Here is a 7346-nt window from a genome sequence, read left to right as displayed (position 1 = left end):
TCACCCCCAAACTGGAGCAGTGGCTCAAACAGATCCCAGGAACAACATCAGACATCTCAGTCCAGAAATGTGCAGTTCTAGGCACAGCCAAGATACTGCGCACAACACTCAAGCTCCCAGGCCTCTGGTAGAGGACCCGAGCTCAGAGGATGAAAGAGACCACCCACGGAGGGTGAGAAGGGGACTTTTTTTTTTTTGATATATTTATATATATTTTATGTATTTAATATAAATCACAATCATTAAATCAATTGCTCAGTTCATTACCTTGTACTTTTTCTGTAAATATATCAGCCCATGGTTTCTGAGCAATACTCATTCATTCTCAATCCTATGGTGAATCACTCAACAGCACTTTAAACGTCTAACACTGTTAGACGTTTGAAGTGAGTTGTAGCTCACTGAAAACCAACGGTGACAGTATACTGGATGACTAATTCAACACAGTTTATATTGTTCTCTGTGAAAGTAGCTCCCATAGCAACTCCAATAGTCGGCTCCCTTCTCTGTATCTTTGATCACTATTCTTTCATCTTTTGTGAGCCTGGCGCTGGCACAAAATTGCAGCTTAGTGTGATATATGACATTCCGTCTCAGCAGCGTATGAAAAATAAATTAGATTTCCCTACACCATTTCCTGATCAGCTCTTTCACCCCTCCCCCTCCTCATCTCCACCACCAAGGCCCTTCCCTCCTGAATTCACACCTGCCTCTCTTCTTCCGGCCCATGCATGTGAAAGGCTCGACTGCAAGACACAAACACAGAGGGTGCGTTCGCACCAAGTGTGTCACAGCAGGTTTCAAGCTCTAAACCAAATGGCTCCAAATATTTTAGTTTTACTCCGAATCACCCTTATCTATACAGACAGGAGTGATTTTCAAAACATTTGCATGCACGAATTAAACCTACAATAACACATCATGTATTAACAATTTTTCGAATTTTCCTTGAGATCACAATTGTAAGATACTAAGGATATACAGAAACGACTACACAGAGATGAATGTGAGAATAACTTTTCATTCTGTCATTCCAGGTTGTCTAGAAAATCTGTAGTTGATACAAACAGTAAGTTCAGTTTTAGCTCTTTATTTAAAAGGAACTTTAAACATGTGAACGACGAGCTCTACCACCATCGTAATGGTGAATTCTTCTGCCATTTTAAACTCCGACTTATTTCTAAGAGCTTCTTTTTCACAAGGGAGAAAGAAAGAAATTACAGAAAAAAATAAAAAATCTTCCTTTGTTCCTTGAAGAAATCAAGGAAGATGGGGAAACGAGGGAAGTTGAACACGAGGTGGTTCCTACAACTTGGATAACAAACCAACTGGTGTACATTAATTAACCTGGATAACAAACTACCTGGGCCCGTTGGGGTGGGCTGCAAACAAGTTAAACTGAAACTCATCCTGATGTACAAACCAGAAAAGGTTCAGCTTCCCCTGAAGGCTACTCAGACAGATTTCTCAAACTTTCACAGTCATGCAAAAAAAAAAAAAAAAAAAAAAAAAACCTAGAGCATTTGACAACAAAGCTAGGTGAAAAATTAAAGGTGCAAATTATCTGACTGAAGCATTGCTCCAGCAATGTGAAACCATCTACACAAAGTGTACAAAGTACTTTTATTAAGATGTCAGACTGGTGGAATCACACACTGAAAGGGGGAACTAATTGAAACAATACATGATGGATTTCCCAAGACGTTGCAAAGAGAGGAGTTATTCCTTTATTGAGTGGAAGCTTGTCGGATTTCCTCGCCATGAGTCAAAAATGATTTATCAGGCTTTCAATCAGTGTGCTATCTAAAAATCTTTTTTGGGTTTTTTTCCCCTAAGCATCTGAATCCCCTGTTAGTCAGGGGGAGATTAATAACAACTTCACACATAAAAGAGGCTTTAATGGAAATTCAATAGGAAAATACAACTTTATAGGCTACCACACTTCATAGCAGAGCATCCGTATGAAATATTCACATGGTTTAAATATATGTATATATATTTTTGCCAAACGGTTACATCTATATGCTAACGTAGCATTAAATTTACTTTTTATACTCTTGTATTTGTCATATTTTTGTGTCAGTAAAACCCCAAAACAACAAGACTCCCTTCCATTGCCCTTCACTCTCACTTGAATCATTATAACCCCCTTGCAGTCTCCATTTAGGCATTGTTTTGTTTTGGTACAGGATTTACTAAGCTCATGAAAAACCTGAAAACAGACAAGAAAAAAAGTTTATTTTACACGTCCTCTATAAGTCTAACGAGTTCTCCCCTCTCTCCTCGGGAGAGAACAGGCACAAAGCATCAAAAGAGTGTGCTTACTCTTGATCACATTAAATCCATCATGATGCAAAGTGTGCATGAAGAAAGTAGGACAGCTTTCACCGCGGCTCAGAACTGACACTTGCTTTACAACAGAGACATCATCATTAACAGATGAAGCCTCGTTCTGAAGCAACATGACACTCTACCCGCATTCTTCACAATCTGCTGCAGCTGCTGGTTAGCTCAAGATTTCCCAGGAAACTGTCCAATCCAATAAATCTTGGCTCCCATTTAGCTTTAACTGCAAAATTGTAACCTCATCCGACTGTTGGCAGAGACATTTAAAAAAAAATAAAAATGTTTCTTGATTTGGAAACATTTGATGCTGCATTGAGATGTTTTGTATACAATCAGAAAGGGGTCGTTTTTTATGATTAGGATTTTGTTTTATTTGATCTGCTATTTTTCAGGGATAAAATGTTTTCCCAAGATTGGCAATGTTTTTGTTTTTTTTTTTCTTTTTTCTTTTTCTACTCCACACAGGGACAACATTGTATATACAGGTTCTCATTTATCCACACATCCCTGCTAATGTTCGGTCAAATGTCTCTTAGCAGGCTACATGTTTCTTTGCTGAATGCTTCTTGTGATTGTACATTTTGCCAAACTTCTTGGCAGAATTGGTAGAATTCATCCACAATGAAACGAAACTGTTTAAGATGTTCAGGAACAGCCCAGAAACCAAGCCTCAAACACATCATGCAGCTGCTGCTGAAAGAACAGCATCTCTGTTCCCAGTGAACACAGACTTTGACATAGTCCACATTCACACAGTAGGCAAATGCGACCCAAATCCACTTTTTTCTTTTCTTTTTTGTCCATTTGTGACCCATATGTGACTTTTTCACGGCCGTCTGAACGGCCCATTTCTGCTCTGTTCACTACACAAAAAATATGATTTGTGCCGCTTTCATGTGTTGCTAAATTGGACACATATTTGAAAGCATTTTTAGTTAGAACGATTATGTTGCATTTTATCTGACTCTTACAAAATTTATATGAGACGTTGATCATATTTCTGCACCGGCATAAGCCAAACATGGTAAGTCCAGATGTAAACAATGGCTGAAAATGTATTATTTTGAACTTCTGTGTCACTGATGTGCATCACATCACATTCCTACCACTATCTATGGAAGTAGCAGTTAGCAATGACCATTTATGGAGAACTATTAGTTTTGCTAGTTTCTCCTTTGATTGGCTTTCTTTGTTATGTTATGATCTAACTTTACTGTCGGCTCCCATTCCTAAACAATGTTAAAATCAATACGTATATGGCTCCATCAGTTATTACTGACATAGTCAACCTTGTTTTAAATGCAAGCTTTATACTACAGATTGCTTTTATTTTTTACATGGGGCTCAATTTGTATTTCAATATATTTGGCTGTTTACTTTTGCAGTAACCTTAAGTTGCACCACAAAAGTTTTATTTGACATTTCACACACAATTAGACCAATACTTCCCTTCTGGCACTCACAACATTTGCAAAAACACAAAAGTGTTTAAAAAAAAATACATGCATTGTGAGAACATTTAGCACTTACATTACAGAATATGGCTGATCTTAAAATATCTCTGTAACGACTCTTTCAGACTGTCTGCAGAGAAACTCTTTCAGACTGTGCAGAGAATGTACAACATTGACCAACTCTGCATCAGGAGTTTAGAAACTCCACATACTGTCTGCTTTTGAAAATGCACCACAAGAAAGTACACACTTGCAAATCTATAGTTTTTTTTTTTTTTTTTTTAACAACTTCAGAGGTCGTTCCTTCCTGTGAGCTGAGTGAAAGCAAACTTTCATCCGAACTCTGTATGGGGATTTCACAAGTGTGTTTAATCCATACTGCTAAGATTGTTAAAGATCATCTCCACAAAGATAAAATGTGAAAAGAACATATTGAATATGCCTAGATTAATGTTTGACTTGAAAATGTGTCAGGGATGCTTTGTCTAGTTAAAAAAAAACAAGGCATTACTGTAGTCCAAAAAAAAAATAAAATAAAATAAAACAAATTGCCTACTAGCTTAGCATATAGATAGATGAGGAAACTTTATTAATTCCTTTTGGATTTTAGCTGAGGGCTGCACAGTGGCGCAGTTGGTAGAGCTGTTGCCTTGCAGCAAGAAGGTTCTGGGTTTGATTCCTGGCCCCGGTCTTTCTGTCCCCACTAAGGGATGAGGGTGTAAAGAAAATGGATGAATGGATTTTTGCTGAGGAAAATAGTCAAATGTACCTAACGGTTTGTGTGTTATAATTCAACAACAAAAGAAAAAAAAATGGAGAGATGGATTTGCCATGTAAATTTGGGATCTATAATGCAGCGTTTAATTTACTTCGGACGTTGGAACACACCTGAGATGACAACGTTTCAATTAACATAACAGCAGAAGCATGGATCTCAACATGGCAAGACCCAATAAGAGATTGTTTGCAATATCTCAGACTCTGAAGATTTCACCAGCAGAGTAATACATTCACTGGGATACTGTAATACATACAAATTTTATTTCCATTGACATTACCAACCTTGCACTATAAATACACATATATTAACTTTCCACACATTCTGTTTGTGCTGAGCATATTATTCATTTGAGGGAGAAAAGTACATCTTTTTTTTTTTTAAGCTCACAGCAGAACCCATAAAGATATTATCCAAATGTTTTCTTCTGGAACCGAACAGAAATAATGATGAAAAAATGACTTGTGTTGGGGTAAAAAAAAATGGCTGATGTCTCCATGCAAAGTTAGCACGGTAACAAAAACCCCTCTAGCTACAGCCCACAAAGAAAGTATCAGCTAGAGCAGAGATAAAACATTTACATGCATCATTACTGTGATCAGTTGGGGGAAAATACTCTGCAAATGGTTCATGAGAAAAAAAAAAAAAAGAGGAATGCTTTGTTTAAAAATAATTGTGCTTATCATATGCAAGCATTCACATGTGTAGAAGGTGCTGATAGCCTGGCTAACTCCTTGAGTTCACAGCATCAATGTAATGCAGAAATGAGAAGGATTCAATTATATTCAACTTGTACACATTTTTTGAGACTTTTTGTATCGTCTCTTTAACAAAACAAAACAAAACAAAAAAAAACTCAATGTCCAGACATGATCAAGATTGAAAACACATCATCATTTTAAATCACTTTACAAGACGCAGCAGAAAAGATGTGGAAAAAAATAAATACATAAATAAATAAATCCAATTGCTACTCCTATAGGTTGCAAGAAGCTCCTCTAAAACCAGGACTTTTCTGAGTTTGCTGTTCAGAACCATATACAGGGGGAAAGACATTAGTAGTTGGTGGTGTCCATCAATCGAGCGTCATAAGGTCATGTTCAGGGAATTTAAAGTCGATCACTTTACACATAGATTATTCCCAAGTGGAAAACTTTTTTCTAGTCTTCCCAGATTTAGAATAATGAGTAATGTCATGTAAATCTCAGATTAAGTTCTTGCATTTTCTCTAAGACTACAAAAGCTTGTTTTTGACTTGGGTTAGGGTTAGCATCTCTGGAAATGATGTCGTTGGGATGCCTATCTGGGAAACCTACATGAGCTGAAGTAACATTGTAAAAATAGTTTCATCCACAATGAATTAACACTTAAAACAATTACATTGAGGTTTTGCAGCTACAGGTGGCTTTTTTTCCCCATTTTGACTTAATCTTTGTTTTAATAAATATTAACAGTGTGACATTTTTTTATTTTTTTTTATTTTGCTAACTTCTGCCTCTTGAGAAAAAACAAGAATAAATCCATAAACCAGATCAGAAAGTCCCACATTATGACCTAAAGTTTCTGAGCTTTTGACACAAAAGCGGTGTCAGGCTTCACGTTGTGACAAAAGCCAACCTTACCTATATTGTGGTGTATTGTGCCATATGGTCCCTCAGAAAATCCTCCAGGCCACACATTCACTCTCAGAGAGTGGGAGGAACACTCGGCCCTACAGAAAGGAGGTAAAAGAAAATGGCGCTCAAAGTCCACGTCCCACACATTCGCTTTTGCATGAACATGTCTGTGGGAAAGGTGTTGAAAATGAAAAGGTCAAGTGCCGTTCCTTAGCAGGTGAATACTAAATCAGCCTTTATGCATTAACAAATCACTTGATGTTTTACACATTTGACCTTTGTGACTGTTCATAATTCTTTCTTTCTGACACAGTTAGAAAACTGAGCTGTCTCCTCCACATCCTAAACAAAACAGGCGTGATTATACGTCTCCGCCGAGGGCAAATCTCACCGCTAAGCTACAAAACCCTTTAAAAATTCAGACGGCAGAGCTATGATTTGGAGTGAATTATGTGCTTCTCAAACAAAAGCAGGGTGAAAGGAGAGAAAGAGGGGGATAATATTGCTTTAAGGAAAAATTATTGAAATTTTGCACAGCGGGGTGTTTATGCTGGGCTTTGGCTCCCAAGTGACATTATAATCTCTGCGATGACTTGACGAGCGTTATTTGTCTCTTTGTTCTCAGATTTTTTGTGGCCAGTCATCCCTACAAGCTGTTTTCCTTTCTAAACACGCAGCAGGGGCGCTGCATTACGTGTTTGCATTGGGAGATGTGTGTGGGAGTCAGAATGTGGGTGCAGACGCATGCATGTCAGCGAGGACATCTGAGTCCCGCTTCATGTGTGAGGAACCATTAATGACTCGGCTCACAAAGATGGTGCACTTATGATACGTTTATCTGCAGAAGCTAACAGAGGAAACAGGCGCTCCTTCGGTTTTGTTCTTTGGCTGCAACGATGATTATTTCCTCATGGGGCTCATGAGGTCCGGTTTCACTGAACCACATGATCCAGCCATTTCTATCGATGCTGACACCCGAACCAATCGCGTTCATAGACATCCAGACGCTCTCATTATTCTGCCCCTTGTGTCGCTTTCCAGTTCATCGGTTCGGTGTTCACCCTTAATTTTGCCCTTATGGTCCAGCACCAGGATGTCAGCCTGATGGGTGAAAACCTTGGAAGAACGTCACCATACAGGCACCCCTGACTG

General features: G+C 38.2%; 1 protein-coding gene across 3 annotated transcripts in view; it reads right to left on the bottom strand.

The window, feature by feature from the left end:
- LOC103154267 (leucine-rich repeat and fibronectin type-III domain-containing protein 2) overlaps nucleotides 1–7346 on the bottom strand; it is a 133885-nt gene that overhangs the window by 37226 nt on the left and 89313 nt on the right. For 2 of the 3 annotated variants that reach the window (XM_007575486.2, XM_016662399.1), the window contains one exon: nucleotides 6201–6289. The exons of the other annotated variant lie outside the window; for it this stretch is intronic. The gene's annotated coding sequence lies outside the window, so the exon portion shown is untranslated. The remainder of the gene's footprint in view (nucleotides 1–6200; nucleotides 6290–7346) is intronic. 3 annotated transcript variants of the gene reach the window in all.

The sequence above is a fragment of the Poecilia formosa genome, unplaced genomic scaffold, assembly GCF_000485575.1.
Source record: "Poecilia formosa unplaced genomic scaffold, Poecilia_formosa-5.1.2 Scaffold8, whole genome shotgun sequence".
NCBI classification, from domain to species: Eukaryota; Metazoa; Chordata; class Actinopteri; order Cyprinodontiformes; family Poeciliidae; genus Poecilia; species Poecilia formosa.
This window is presented reverse-complemented; position numbering and strand designations above follow the sequence as displayed.